The 14667-nt window shown below is 32.5% G+C and overlaps 1 non-coding gene across 1 annotated transcript; it reads left to right on the top strand.

Annotated features, from left to right (window-relative positions):
* The first annotated feature begins 8774 nt into the window (after positions 1-8774).
* Positions 8775-8882, top strand: LOC131181241 (small nucleolar RNA R71). The gene has a single exon (XR_009149867.1). It is a non-coding gene; the product is annotated as a small nucleolar RNA R71 (small nucleolar RNA).
* The last annotated feature ends 5785 nt before the right edge of the window (positions 8883-14667 follow it).

Below are 14667 nucleotides of genomic sequence, written 5' to 3'. Positions count from 1 at the left end.
CCAAAGTATTTGTCTTTTAAAATAACTAATAAAATTAATTTATATTTTGTTGATAACTCTTTCTTAAGAAGAATACAGTTCTCCTTATTTAGCTACTGTAGTTAGAAGTGTCAAAAAAGTTTGGTGGCTTCATATTTTTTGGAGCTCAAGTTATTTTATTCGAGTTATCTATCAAATCATTATATTGAAATAATTTTATATTAGTTTATGAATCTTATTAATATCTATATTCTTGCTCAATTGTATTTCTCCTCCTTTTTTTGCCAATATTGACTAATCTTTCTATTATCTTTCTTGAGTTTCAGGAGAACAACACTCACTAAAGAAGTCAGATGGCTAGCTACCATGTTTCCTTCGCGAAGTCCTAGCAGAGTTCTACTTATATTTTCAGTTCTATTTATATTCTTCTAAATATCTCTTGTTTGTTCAAGACTTTAAACTTACAAGACAAATGGCTGTTGTCTTCTCTTTTAAGCAGAAAAGCAATATTAATATAGCTATATAGGTGTGCATAAATGAGCAAAATGCAAGGATTTGGTACCTATGTATTGTTCGTTCTATTATATACGCTTTTACTAATACGTTGATATCTGCCCTGGTTATCAACAAATATTTTTATTTTTATTTCTTTTCCTGGATCTTGAATGATATCACACATATATAATTTATGTTCAAATATTATTAATTGAGTCAAAATAATTACAAATTAAAACAAAGTGGGATGGAGTTATTAATTATTTAATAAAATATGAATAAAAGTAAATTATAAAAGTTAAAAAAAAGAATATTTAATCAGTTAATTAAACTAAATGTTATATGTATAACCGGTTTTTTTAACTACAATTTTCTTTTGCTTTTTGAAAGCTTCGGTGATTTATAAAAAAAAAAAAAAAAAATAGAAGTAGAACCCCCCCAAAAAAAAATCAATTGGTAAATGAATGAAAATCATCCTTTTAAAATATGAACCCATTAAATCATCTATTAACGTATACAGATTAGGTTTAAATAATATCAAACTGGAGGATTATTTAAAGTGTTGACATGACACTTTTGTTAGTATTTAACAGGCAACAGATAACAGTGGGTTCAATCTCAGAAAAATAATTTGGGTTACAGTTATAATAAAGGCAAAGTTTAGGAATTTTTTTAGATATTTCCCCTTCTTTAAATATCTAAGGTCTCAAAATTCACACATTTTAAATCATTTTAAAATATTTCTTTAATTTTTTAATTTATATATATAACTCTTCATTTAAGTAACCATGAAGAACTGCATTATTGATGTTTAATTGAAAATGTACCCGCGCGATGCTGTGGGCAGACAATTTCTTTTAATATAAATTGAATTAATAAGGAAACTTTAAACAATATTTTCAATCAAGTGATATATTTAGAATGTAGTGGAAAAATTGTAGTACCTATATTCGTTAATATGCGAAAGCCACTTCCTCCCATTCAGTTTCTGGTTGTGGCTCTCATCCAGATTTCCAAATTTTGCAGGTTTTGCTTATTAAGGCAAGTTTTGCAGAAAATATTTTTCCTCTTTTCAGTGTTTGAGATACTTAGAAAATGGGTGAATGAAAATTTTTAATGGGTGAATGAAAATTATTTTTATAGTCAAAAGAGAAATGGATTAATTTTTTTTTTTAGTTATTGTATTACATGATGTGTTAAGTGGGTCTCGTGTTTTGAGAATAAAAAAAGCCAAATGGAATGCTACATCATCAAAGACACACTACTACCCTAGATTGGATTTGAAATTTTGAATAAAATTTCTGCAAATATTTCAATTTTTTACTATTTTTTCAAAATTAAAATAATATGATTAAAACGTAAAAATATGTAATATATATATATTGATGTGGACTATCGCAAGTGCACGGGTCGTTCAAGTAGTATAGAAAAAGATATCGTTTCCACAAAGAGTTGTGTTAATGATTGAATTTTTGATGTAAAATAAACTATATTAAAATTGTATTTTAATCAGATAAATAAAAGAAATTTGAGAATTTAAAGCATAAGGTATGAAAATGTAAAACTAAATTCAAACAATGATTAATTTAATAATTCCAAAAATAAAGAAATTGATAGTATTAATAATGAAAATTAAAAAAATGAGATTAAACTAAATACTCAAAAATAAAATTCCAAGCAATAATTGATAAAAGACGATTATGGAGTTAAGGGTTCATATTTAAATCAATTTGGTAGTTTCCTAGCTAGCCCAATCTATGAAATTTATGGGTTTAAAGGAGACCAATTCTAAAATCCCTTGAAATTTCTTTCGAGTAAGACAAAGAGTGCCTTAATTAACTTAATCCTACTTTCGTGAAGTTAAAATCAACCAAGACCCATTAGATTCTTTAATCAATCTATTAATCCCTCTTAATCCTTAATCTATTTCTAGATCTAAGCTAATTAAGTCTAATTTCTTGATTATCTATCACTTGATCTTCTCCTTTCGGTGCTTCAACCAAAGATTAATAACATAACTTAATGGGGCCCTTCATTAAGTATGTGAATAAGCACACAAGAGTTGAATTAAACCTCATAAATTCATTAAATTGGGATTAACCTAGTTCAAATTCACAAAAATAACTCAAATATTACATCCCCAACTCCAGAATCAAAGAAAACTACTCACAATCCATGTTTAACACAAGAAATTTTAAGTAAAAGAGGAAATAAATCATGAAAATAAACTAAAACTAAAGAAACCCAGTAGGAGAAATATAGAAAATGGTGAAGTAGAGAAGAAGAAGCTGGATTCTGCTCCCTAAAAAGGAAGTCGGCTGCTACTCTATTTTTCTGCCCCTCTCTCTGTCTTCCTTTCTTTCTTCTTATCGCCAAAAATGAGGTAAGGGCACTATTTATGCTTTCTGATAAATAACCCTAAAAATGGTGTGTTTGAGGAAGGGATTCATGTGTAAAAATTCTTCTGCCAGTTTATTATGAAGACTTGCACAAGTTGTGCAAGCTTCATATGCAGATTCTGAGCAAATTTGGTGGTTCCAGGTGCTTCCCGTGATGTTGCATAAGTGAGGCGTGAGACTGCATAAGTGGGGCGTGAGACTGCATAAGTTATGCAGTAGCTTATGCAGTTTTCGGCAAGTTTAGGGGCTTTCTCCGTGAAGCTACATAAGCAGAGTGCGAGACTGCATAAGATACAGTTTTCCGTGAAGCTGCATAAGCAGGAAGTGAACTTACATAAATCATGCAGTAACTTATGCAGGTTTTGGCAGGTTTGGAAAATTGTTTCTTCTCCTTGTGTAGAACTGCACAACTTATGCAATAAGTTATGCACACTTCAGCCACTTTGCATTCTTCAACTTTCAAGCTTTGTTTTTGATATCTTTGGCTATAGGAATCACTCCTTATTGGCATAATTTCCTTTTAGTCCCTCAAAAATACCATTTTAGCTACAAAACAAAACAAAATCACAAATTAACCCAAAAATTGACAATTATGGAAAACTATCTAAATAACTAATAAAATTGGCTAAAAGCGACTAACAAGTGAATGAAATGGCCATGAAATCTAACCTAAATGACTATGCAAAATGCATGTATCAAATATCCCCAAACTCAAATCTTTGCTTGTCCTCAAGCAAATTTAAAAATATAATGCAATTTTAGGGGTGCCTTGTCCAAAGAGCTATGAAAATCACCTATTAAAGTAACTTAACATACCTTTAGCCATACCAACAATCCATATACCCATCCTTCAAGATGCAAAGAATCTAATGCTTATCCAAGCTTTCACCGCTTAGCCATCAATTCAATTATCATCCAAAATTCCCAAACCAACTAATCAAAAGAGAAAGTCATGCTCAAAAGGAATTCTAGAACAATCAATAGCCAAAGTGTCTCTTTATAGAATGATGGAATTTAATGAGTGAATGAATGAATTTCCAATCCCATAGGCAAACTCCCTACTCCTATCTCCACTAATGTAGCAAGTACTATCAAGAGATTAAAGGTCTTTTAGGGATGTAATGGGACTATGTGGTTCAAAATGAGGTTAAGAAGGAAAAGGGTAAAGGGGATTCAAAGCATGAGAATATTTTCAATTTTGAAAACATAAGGTATACTTTATATATATATATATATATAAAGAGGAAAGAGATACACAATGAGAATTTTTTAAGTGCTAGTATATTTTACAAAATAAATAAAATGGAGGGACACTTTGATAGTTTAAACTTGTATCTTGTATTTTCTCTTGATGATTGTCTCTAAAAATGCCACCCCTAAACTCATTTCCCTTAATTTCTTTGGGCGGATTTCTTTTTATTTTATGACAATAGTGAAAAGCACATATACTAGCACTTTTACAAGATGACAAGCATTTCTTCTCCCTTTCATTATTATGTATTTTTCTCTTTTTTTTTATATATAGTGTACCTAATATTATAAATAATTATTCTCATGAAAAGTGTTAAAGTGTTTGGTTCATTGGCTAGGTAGCAATAAGGGTTTCAAGAAAAATTTAGAATATAAAGGCTCAAAGGGGTTTACAAGAGTTACTTGTAATAAAAGAGGAGGTTAAAAGTTTAAAATAAGAAGGTTGCAATCAAGGAATGTCTAATCATCTCCATTTTCAAGTACAAGCTGGTATTTCTCCTCAAAAGGTTTAGAAAATTTGTTCTAGGATTGGTGAGACATCACTTGACTACCTTTTGTCCCATAACTCCCCCTAAACACTTCCATCTCTAAATGACTAGTTGGGTGGCTTTTTGGCTAAGAAGATATAGGCAAAGGATAAACACTTCAAAACTTTGCACCTCTTAGGAAACTTTCAATCCACAAACCCAACCAAAGGTGAGCTAAAGCGCTCTTATAAGCAACTTCCCATAACTCAAAGGACTTGGCAAAAATTTTATTTTATAAATGTATGATTCCTAAAAAAAAAATTGAGCAATGCATTAACTACATAAAACAAATCTATTTGTAATATCTATATGGTATGATTCCTAGATAATGTGTAATATATGTATATATGTACAATATAATGTATGCAATCTATTTACAATGTATATGTATGCTAATGAAATGGAATGAAATGTTTTTCTTTTTGTAATATTTCCTATATTAAAATGTGAAAACTTTTTGCAAAAAATCAAAATTAAAACATTAATGCATACCCCCAAACTCAAAATTGGACATTGTCATCAATGTCTAAGGTCGTGCATAGTGAAATTCAAGTTAAAAATGAATAACTAGGTATTAGAGAAATGAAAAGCAAAGGTGAAAGGTTACCTGGCATAGGACAGTGATTTAGCAGCTTAAAGTGCATAATGCATGTTGCACAAGCAGATTGCATAAATTATGCAGTAAGAGTGTTCTGTAAAATAAGTGCATAAACAGGCTGCACAAGTTATGCAGCATACAAAACCTTGAAATGAGTTGCATAAACAACTGCACAAGTTGTGCAGTGGACTAAAAACTGCAGCAGAATTATATAATAGAAATAATGAAAAGAATTGTGGGTCAAGAAGGGATATACACTAGTATGCACAATTGGAGCTCACAATCGTAAAGCAATAGTGAAAAGCCAAAGTTACCATCCATTCAATTTGTTTAACAAACTAAATCAAAACACGTTAAATTTGTTCCAACAATTATAAAAATGTAAACACTGTATAATAAGGGAAACTACTAGAAGCTAAATAAGAATAGATCAAGAATCAATCGATTTTTATGGCTTTACCCTTGTCTAAAGAGTCTGTTACTGAATTGGATGGGGGTGCTGCTATTGAGGTGGTGGCTGGGATGGAGGTGATGGTGCACAAGTTATGCAGGTCCTTATGCAAGTTTCGGCAAACATGAAATAATAAGAAGTTAAGTGATGCAAAACTACATAAGTTATGCACTAAGTTGTGCAGGTTTCGACAGAAATGAGAAATAGGACAAAAACAAAGTATAAAAACTGCACAAGTTGTATAGTTTGCCTATGCACAATTCGGCAGAAACAAAAGTTGATAAAATCACTTTGCAAATTTAGAAATTGTAAGGGAAAATGACTTTTAATGTTTAAACTTCATAAAAAAAAAATGAGAATTTTTAGCCATAAAAATTGCATGAATCATTAAAAGTTAGCATTAAAAATTCATCAACACATGAAAATCCAAATTAGTTGCACATTCAAGTTCATGATAGCAAAAATTTCTGCACAAAAACCAGTGAGCAATATCATTTCAACTCAAAACTTGCAGCTTGACATTAATCACATCTTAAGCTTAGCAAGAACCAATACCACTGCATTACAATTAGAAAGTTGCATTTATCCACAAAAGTAAATCATGCATGCTCAGTTTTTCCAATCAAATGTAGCACCATAAAATTGAATAACACAACCCAATTGAGCTCAAAACCACAAAAATGAACCACTCACCATAATACCAACATTAAAGACATAGATATATGAAGATAATACACCCAACCTCAGCCAATAAGAAATAGTTGACAGCATATGCTATAGAATCAGCACACAAAAACTTCTTTGCACAAGCCAAAAGAATTTGCAACAAAGGCAACTAAAACAAATTAGTTTTGGGGAAGTAGACAATCAAAATATCAAGTAAAAATAACTTCCCAACAGTGCAATAGCCTCTAGTCCTTCAAAATGCATCTATAAAAGGAAAAATTCAACAATGTCAAAATTAAATTTGAGGGATATTTAAAACAAAACAAAAATAATGCAAATAGAATAAACTTAATAAAAACAGAATAAAGAAACTTGGGGTGCCTCCCAAGAGCACTAATTTATGGTCCTTAGCTTGACCCTTGTCATGTTTCATGGTGGCTGAAATTAGAATTTATTGCCTCTATTTCCAATAAGTGCTTTAATAAATCTATACTTCATTTTCTTTCCATTACATGAGAAGATCCTTGTTGCTTTGTCTAAAAATTCGACCATTTATTTCTTGACAACCTTTGGTGCATCTTTTTCTTTGAGAGATGGTTGCTTGACTTCACTTTTCTCCACTTGCTCAACTTGAAAGATTGATGCCATAGGACAAGGTGGATTACTCTTTAAATGTTGTGCAAATGCAGCCACTTTTGGATTTTCATCCTTGATATTCCCTTCATGGACAAGACAACTTTTAAGAGAAGCTTCGGATAGCTCTTTCTAAAGTGCTCTTTTACTAACTCATCAACTATATCAATTCTCAAACAAGAGTCTACATCTTCATGTTGCTTTTTGTTATCATTGCCAATGTTGAAGACTAAATTATCCTCTTCAACTCTGAGAGTAAGCTTTTCACCTTTCACGTCAATCAAAGCACCAACTGTAGCTAGGAAAGGCCTCCCCAAAATGATTGGCATATGAGAATCCTCTTCCATGTCCAAAATGACAAAGTCAACTGGGATGTAGAATTTTCCAACCTTCAGTGGTACATTCTCCAAGATCCCTTCTGGATACTTAATTGATCTGTCTGCCAATTGAAGAGAAATATGGGTTAGCTTAAGATCTCTCATGTTGAGCTTCTCATAGATGGAGAGGGGCATAAGGCTTACACTAGCCCCTAAATCACATAAAGCTTTTATAGAACATGATTCCCCAATGTGGCATGGAATTGGAAAACTCCCTGGATCCTTGAGCTTTGGAGGAAGTTTCCTTTGGAGGATAGACTACAGTTTCATAATCTTCAAGTCTCCTCTTATTTGAGAGAATTTCTTTCAGAAACTTAGCATAAGAAGGCATTTGGGAAAGAGCATCAATAAAAGGCACATTTATATATAGCTTCTTCAAAAACTCTAAGAACTTCCCAAATTGCTTATCAAGCTTGGCTTTTTGAAATCTCTATGGAAAGGGAAGCTGTGGCTTGCAAGGCTCTGGAGGTATATATTTCTCTTCTTTCTCTTCAACCTCCTCTTTTCCTTTTCTTGCACTCTCTTTTTCACTCTCTTGTTTTTCATCTCCCTCAACATCTTCCTCATTTTCTCTCTTCTCAACTTTTTCACTCTTCTCATTAAGCACTATTTTACCACTCCTCAGTGTGATGGCATGACATTACTCCCTTGGATTTTCTGTCTGACTAGGAAGTCTTCCCATTGATTTGGTACCTGAGGAGCTTGCTTGTTGTGTAATTTGATTTTCTAGCATCCTATTATATGTTTGCATCTGTTCCAGCCTTGCTTTCATCTCTTTCATCTCCTCATCATGCTTAATTTGATTGGTAAGAATTTGTTGTAACAAAGCTTCGGTTGTAGACCTTTGTTCTTGTTGTTTTGGTAGAGGTGCAGGATTTGCATTCCTTTGTTAAAAACCAAGTGGTGGTTGCCTAGGCTGTTGGTATTGATGCCCTTGTTGTTGCGGTGGAAAGTTTTGAGTTGAAGATTGATTTTGCTGATTCTCCCATGAAAAATTGGGATGATTCCTCTAAGCATATGAAGGATAATCTACTCCAAAACTGATTGTTTATTCTGCATAAGCAACTTATTGAGAACTTTCAGAACATGATGATAAACTGACTAGCATACTTTAATTCTCCATTTTCTTAGCAAGGACATTAATGAGTGCATCAAATTTGGCATTGATCATGTTGAATGGATCAAGCTCATACATTCCAGCAACTTGCCTCTTTTGAGTTGGAGTTGACCCTCTTGGACTACTTCATAGATGAGTGTTCTTTACAATTTTCTCTAACAACTCATAAGCTTCATCTTCATGCTTAATGATGAATTCCCCCTCTAGTTTGAGCATCAATGATTCCTTTGATAGCAGGAGTGACATTTGTGTAAAAATTCTGATTTATCATCCATTTAAGAATGGCATGATGTGGACATTATCTCTCCAACTCCTTCCATCTCATCCATGACTCATAAAGAGTCTCATCTTCTCTTGGTCTAAAAGCAATCATTTGATTCCTCAACTCTTGAGTTTTTCCAAGTGGAAAGTATTGGGCAAGAAATGCATCAGTGAGCTGCTCTCAATTTGTAATTGAGTTGTGAGGTAAAGAATTAATCCAATCCAATGCTTTATCTTTCAAAGAGAATGGAAACAATTTTAGCCTTGCTGCATCATCAGACACTCCCGATTGTTTTTGCATATCACAAATCATAGCAAACTTCTTAAGATGTGTGTGTGGATTTTCTGAAGGATGTCCCTCAAATTGGGAATTTTGAATCATTTGAAGTACCCCAAAATCCATCTTATAGCTATTTGCATCAATTCTTGGTCGTGCTATACCCTTTCTCAAGTCATCAAAACAAGGAAATGCATGATCCATCATACTTCCTCTAGGCACATTAACATTTACAACTTCTTCACCATGAGCTGCATTTTCATTATTTCGATCATTTTTAGCATTACCACTACCGATTCTAACTCTTTCTTCAGCCATTTCTGATTCAATTTTAGCTGCTCTCAAGGCTTCTTTCCTTTTTCTGGTTTCTTTCTTGTTGGCTCTACAAAACTTCTCAATTTTAAGATTATATAAGAGAGATATGTCACTTATGCTTTTGGCTCTTATCATAAAAGATCAAAAAGTACCTAAAAAGAACAAACAAACACAAAATGAAAAGATAATAAAAATAAAAACTATAAACAACTAAAATAATTAAGAATTCAATCTCAAACAAACAACTCCCTGGCAACGGCACCAAAAACTTGATGTGGACTATCGCAAGGGCACGGGCCGTTCAAGTAGTATAGAAAAAGATATCATTCCCACGGAGATTTGTGTTAATGATTGAATTTTTTATATAAAATAAACTATGTTAAAATTGTATTTTAATCAGATAAATAAAAAAAATTTAGGAATTTGAAGCATAAGGTATGAAAATGCAAAACTAAATTCAAACAATGACTAATTTAATAATTCACAAAATAAAGAAATTAATAGTATTAATAATGAAAATTAATAAAATGAGATTAAACTAAATACTCAAAAGTAAAATTCCAAGCAATAATTGATAAAAGATGATTCTGGAGTTAATGATTCATATTTAAGTCAATTTGGGATTTTCCTAGCTAGCCCAATCAATGAAATTTATGGGTTTAAAGGAGACCAATTCTAAAATCCCTTGAAATCTCTTTCGAGTAAGATAAAGAGTGCCTTAATTAATTTAATCCTACTTTCGTGGAGTTAAAATCAACCAAGACCCATTAGGTTCTTTAATCGATCTATTAATCCCTCTTAATCCTTAGTCTATTTGTAGATCTAAACTAATTAAGTCCAATTTCTTGATTATCTATCACTTGGTCTTCTCCTTTCAGTGCTTCAACTAAAGATTAAGAACATAACTTAATGGGGCCCTTCATTAAGCATGTGAATAAGTACACAAGAAATAGATTAAACCTCATAAATTCATTAAATTGGGATTAACCCAGTTCAAATCCACAAAAATAACTCAAATATTACATCCCCAACTCCAGAATCAAAGAAAACTACTCACAATCCACGTTGAACACAAGAAATTTTAAGTAAAAGAGGAAATAAATCATGAAAATAAACTAAAACTAAAGAAACCCAGTAGGAGAAATGTAGAAAATGGTGAAGTAGAGAAGAAGAAGCTGGATTCTACTCTCAAAAATGGAAGTCGGCTACTACTTTATTTTTCTGCCCCTCTCTCTGTCTTCCTCTCTTTCTTCTTATCGCCAAAAATGAGGTAAGGGCACTATTTATGCTTTCTGACAAATAACCCTAAAAATGGTGTGTTTGAGGAAGGGATTCATGTGTAAAAATTCTTCTGCCAGCTCATTATGAAGACTTACACAAGTTGTGCTAGCTTTTTATGCAGATTCTGAGCAAATTTGGTGATTCTAGGTGTTTCTCGTGATGTTACATTAGTGAGGTGTGAGACTACATAAGTTATGTAGTAGCTTATACAGTTTTTAGCAGGTTTAGGGGCTCTCTTCGTGAAGCTGCATAAACAGAGTGCGAGACTGCATAAGTTATACAGTTTTCCGTGAAGCTGCATAAGCAGGGCGTGAACTTACATAAGTCATGCAGTAACTTATGCAGGTTTCGACAGGTTTGGAAAATTGTTTCTTCTCCCTGTGTAGAACTGCACAACTTATGCAGTAAGTTATGCACACTTCGGCCACTTTGCATTGTTCAACTTTCAAGCTTTGTTTTTGATATCTTTGGCTATAGGAATCACTCCTTGTTGGCATAATTTCTTTTTAGTCCCTCAAAAACACCATTTTACCTACAAAACAAAATAAAATAACAAATTAACTCAAAAATTGACAATTATAGAAAATTATCTAAATAACTAACAAAATTGGCTAAAAGTGACTAACAGGTGAATGAAATGGCCATGAAATCTAACCTAAATGACTTATATATATATATATATATATATATATATATATATATATATATATATATATATATATATATATATATATAAATCTTTATTAGAAGGGCTTTATTTTAATATCACTCTCAGCATAAACATGGATTAGTCCCATCTGTATGTGTTGATGAATGTATCGGACTAATCCATGCTTGAGCAGAGAGTGATATTAAAGTAAAGCCCTTCCAATAAAGATGATTGATATGCCTAAAAGAGCACAAAAATAAAGAAGATTGTTTTGGTAGCAATTGAGAGAAATCCTTTTAATAAGACCTAAGAAAGATAGGTAGAAGATAGAGTAAACTTGCAAAAGGTGGAAGATAGAGTAAACTTGCAAAACTCCTTTGATAAGTAAATTAAAATGTCATAAAGAAATCTAGCAAGAGTGGTAATTGAAATCCTTTTAATTTCTTAAAAAGATGAATTCCATGCCTAACTGGCAACAATCCCCTTTTGGAATTAAGCATGTTGAACCTCTTTAACACCTTTTCCAAGTAAAGCCTTTGGGATGAACCTATTATTCTTTTCGGTCTATCTCTATAGATTCGAATTCCCAGAATATAGGTAACTTCCCCAAGGTCTTTCATAGAGAAAGTACTTGACAACCAGGTCTTTACAAATGTAAGCATACCAATATCATTACCTATTAATAATCTATCATCCACATATAACACTAGAAAGGTTGTCATACTCCCATTAGTCTTCTTATACACACGGCACATCAATGTTTTGAATAAAACTGAAAGATCTAACGGCTTCATCAAAACGTTTATTCCAGCTTCTAGAAGCTTGCTTAAGACCATAAATGGATCTCTTAAGCTTGCACACTTTGGAACCTTCCTTGGATTCAAAACCCCTTGGGTTATTCCATATATATGTCTTCCTCAATAAAACCATTGAGAAAAGTGGTTTTGACATCCATTTACCAAACCTCATAATCATAGTGTGCTGCAATAGCTAGAAGAATCCTTATGGATTTAAGCATAGCTACGGGAGAGAATGTTTCTTCATAGTCAATTCCTTCCCTTTGGAGAAACCCTTTCACTACAAGCCTAGCTTTGAAGGTTTCTACCTTCCCATCAGGACCAATCTTTCTCTTGAAAACCCATTTACATCCTATGGGTACAATGTCACACCTTACCCCTTTGTAAGATATGACATGATTCTATAGTATATCTAATAAATTATTGAACTTCGTCTACCAATAATCTATTAAATATACTACAAGAGATTTTAACAAAACAAATTCATTTTTAAAGAATTTTAGCCTATCGGCAACCACCTCCTGGATATCAATCAAGAGCAAAACCACCTCTTCCACCTCATGAATTAAAGCCAACATTGGAAACCATGATGGATAAATTTTTTGCTGAATAAAGTAAGATGAATAACAAATTGAAGGAAGAAATGCAACACATGAGACAAACCATGGATCAGCTGTAAGCTTACAACTGCATGTTGAAGAATCAATTAGCTTAACAAGCATGCTCATCAGGAAATAAATCCTATGGCAAACTACCTAGCCAACCACAAAACCCTCATTAATAATGTAAGGTGGTAACCTTGAGAAGTGGTAGGAAAATTAGGCAAGAGAGTAAAAACAAGAAAGAATTAAAAGAGAGCACAAAAGAAAAAAAACTAGTTGAGAGCAAGAAAAATAAAAAAGAAGAAGAAAGCAAAAGTGAGCAAGATGAGGGAGAGAAATCATATATTCCACTTGAAACTTATAAGTCCACCCTTCCCTACTTTCAAAGATTCAGTAAGTAGAAACTAGACAAACAATTTGGTAAATTCCTTGAGGTACTAAAGAAGTTGTAAATCAATGTCCCCTTCACTGAGGTACTATCCCAAATGCCAAGGTATGCTAAGTTTTTAAAGAAAATTCTTACTAACAAAAGAAGGATGGAGGATTATGATACCATCAACTTGGGAGAGCAATGCAATGCTATAATTCAGAACAAGTTACATCTAAACTCAAGGATTCGGGTGTATTTTCCATTCCTTGTCATATAGATGATAACTGTGTGGCAAATGCCTTATGTGACCTTTAAGCCAGCATCAGCCTAATGCCACTTTCAATATGTGAGAAGCTTAATATGGAAGAGATGAAGCCTACCAACATGTATGTTTCATGAGCTGACCGTTTAATTAAGTATCCAAAAGGCATCCTAGAAAATGCGCCTATCAAGGTTGGGAAATTCTACATTCCGGTGGATTTTGTCATTTTAGACAAGGAAGAAGACACAAAATTTTCTATCTTGTTGGGAAGACCATTTTTTGCCACAGCTGGTGCTCTAATTGATGTAAAGGTGAGAAATTAACATTTAGAGTGGGAGATGATCAAATGATATTCAACATCAATCCAGCCATAAAGAAGAAACATGAAGAAGTTGAGTCTTATTTGTGGGTAGACATCATAGATGAGATTATTTAAGAGCATTTTAGAAAAAGCTATCCATAAAATCTCCTTAAAAATTGCCTAGTCTATGGTGGGAGCATTGATGATGATAACCTTAACATAGCTTCTTTTGCATAACACTTGGAGAGCTCACCACCACACCTTGAAGCTATAATTTTTCAGCTTGAAGAAGTGTAGACTTTGGAGATTAAACCACCATTATTAAAGGTAGAGGATGCCCCAAAGTTATATCTTAAACCTCTCCCTTCCAACCTTAGGTATGCTTTTCTTAGACCTAATGAAACATATCCTGTTATAATTAATGCATCTTTAACTAATATTGAGATTGAAAAATTATCAAGAGTTTTGAGAGAATACAGGAGAGTTTTGGGCTATACAATTCATGATATAAAGGGAATGTGCCCAATAATTTTTATGCATAAGATTTTCTTAGAGCCAAAATCACCACCACCTCCACTAGATGGCAAAGAAAAAGAAGTTGTTATTCTTGGCTAGATAGCTTTTAGTTACAGCATTTATATTTCATGTCTTTATTTAGTTGCTTATTTAGTTAGTTCTTTTATTTACTTGTTTATTTAGCTTTATCCTTTCATAACTTGTTGGCTTGTTTAGTTAGTATTTTGCTTGTGTTTTATTTGAGACAGTTGCTTATTTAGTATTTTTAGTTGCTTGCTAGTACATTTTTCTTTTTATTTTGAATCTTTAACGCTTTACTCACTTATTTTTAATATGCTCATTTGGAATTTCCCTTGTTGAATGGCCATCTCTTAGTTACATTTTTAACTTCCATATTTCATTTTGAGCTTAATTTATTTCATGAACCTTAATTTTCTTTTTACAAAGTATATAGCAGTTGTTGACACCATATTTTGGACGATCACCGAGGTCCATGGACTTTGAGAATCGACTCCCAGCCGACATCCTTCGGTCATAAATGAC

This window comes from Hevea brasiliensis, chromosome 6 (assembly GCF_030052815.1).
Source record: "Hevea brasiliensis isolate MT/VB/25A 57/8 chromosome 6, ASM3005281v1, whole genome shotgun sequence".
In the NCBI taxonomy this organism is placed as follows: Eukaryota; Viridiplantae; Streptophyta; class Magnoliopsida; order Malpighiales; family Euphorbiaceae; genus Hevea; species Hevea brasiliensis.
The sequence above is the reverse complement of the archived record's forward strand: the minus strand, read 5'-3'. Positions and strand labels throughout refer to the sequence as shown.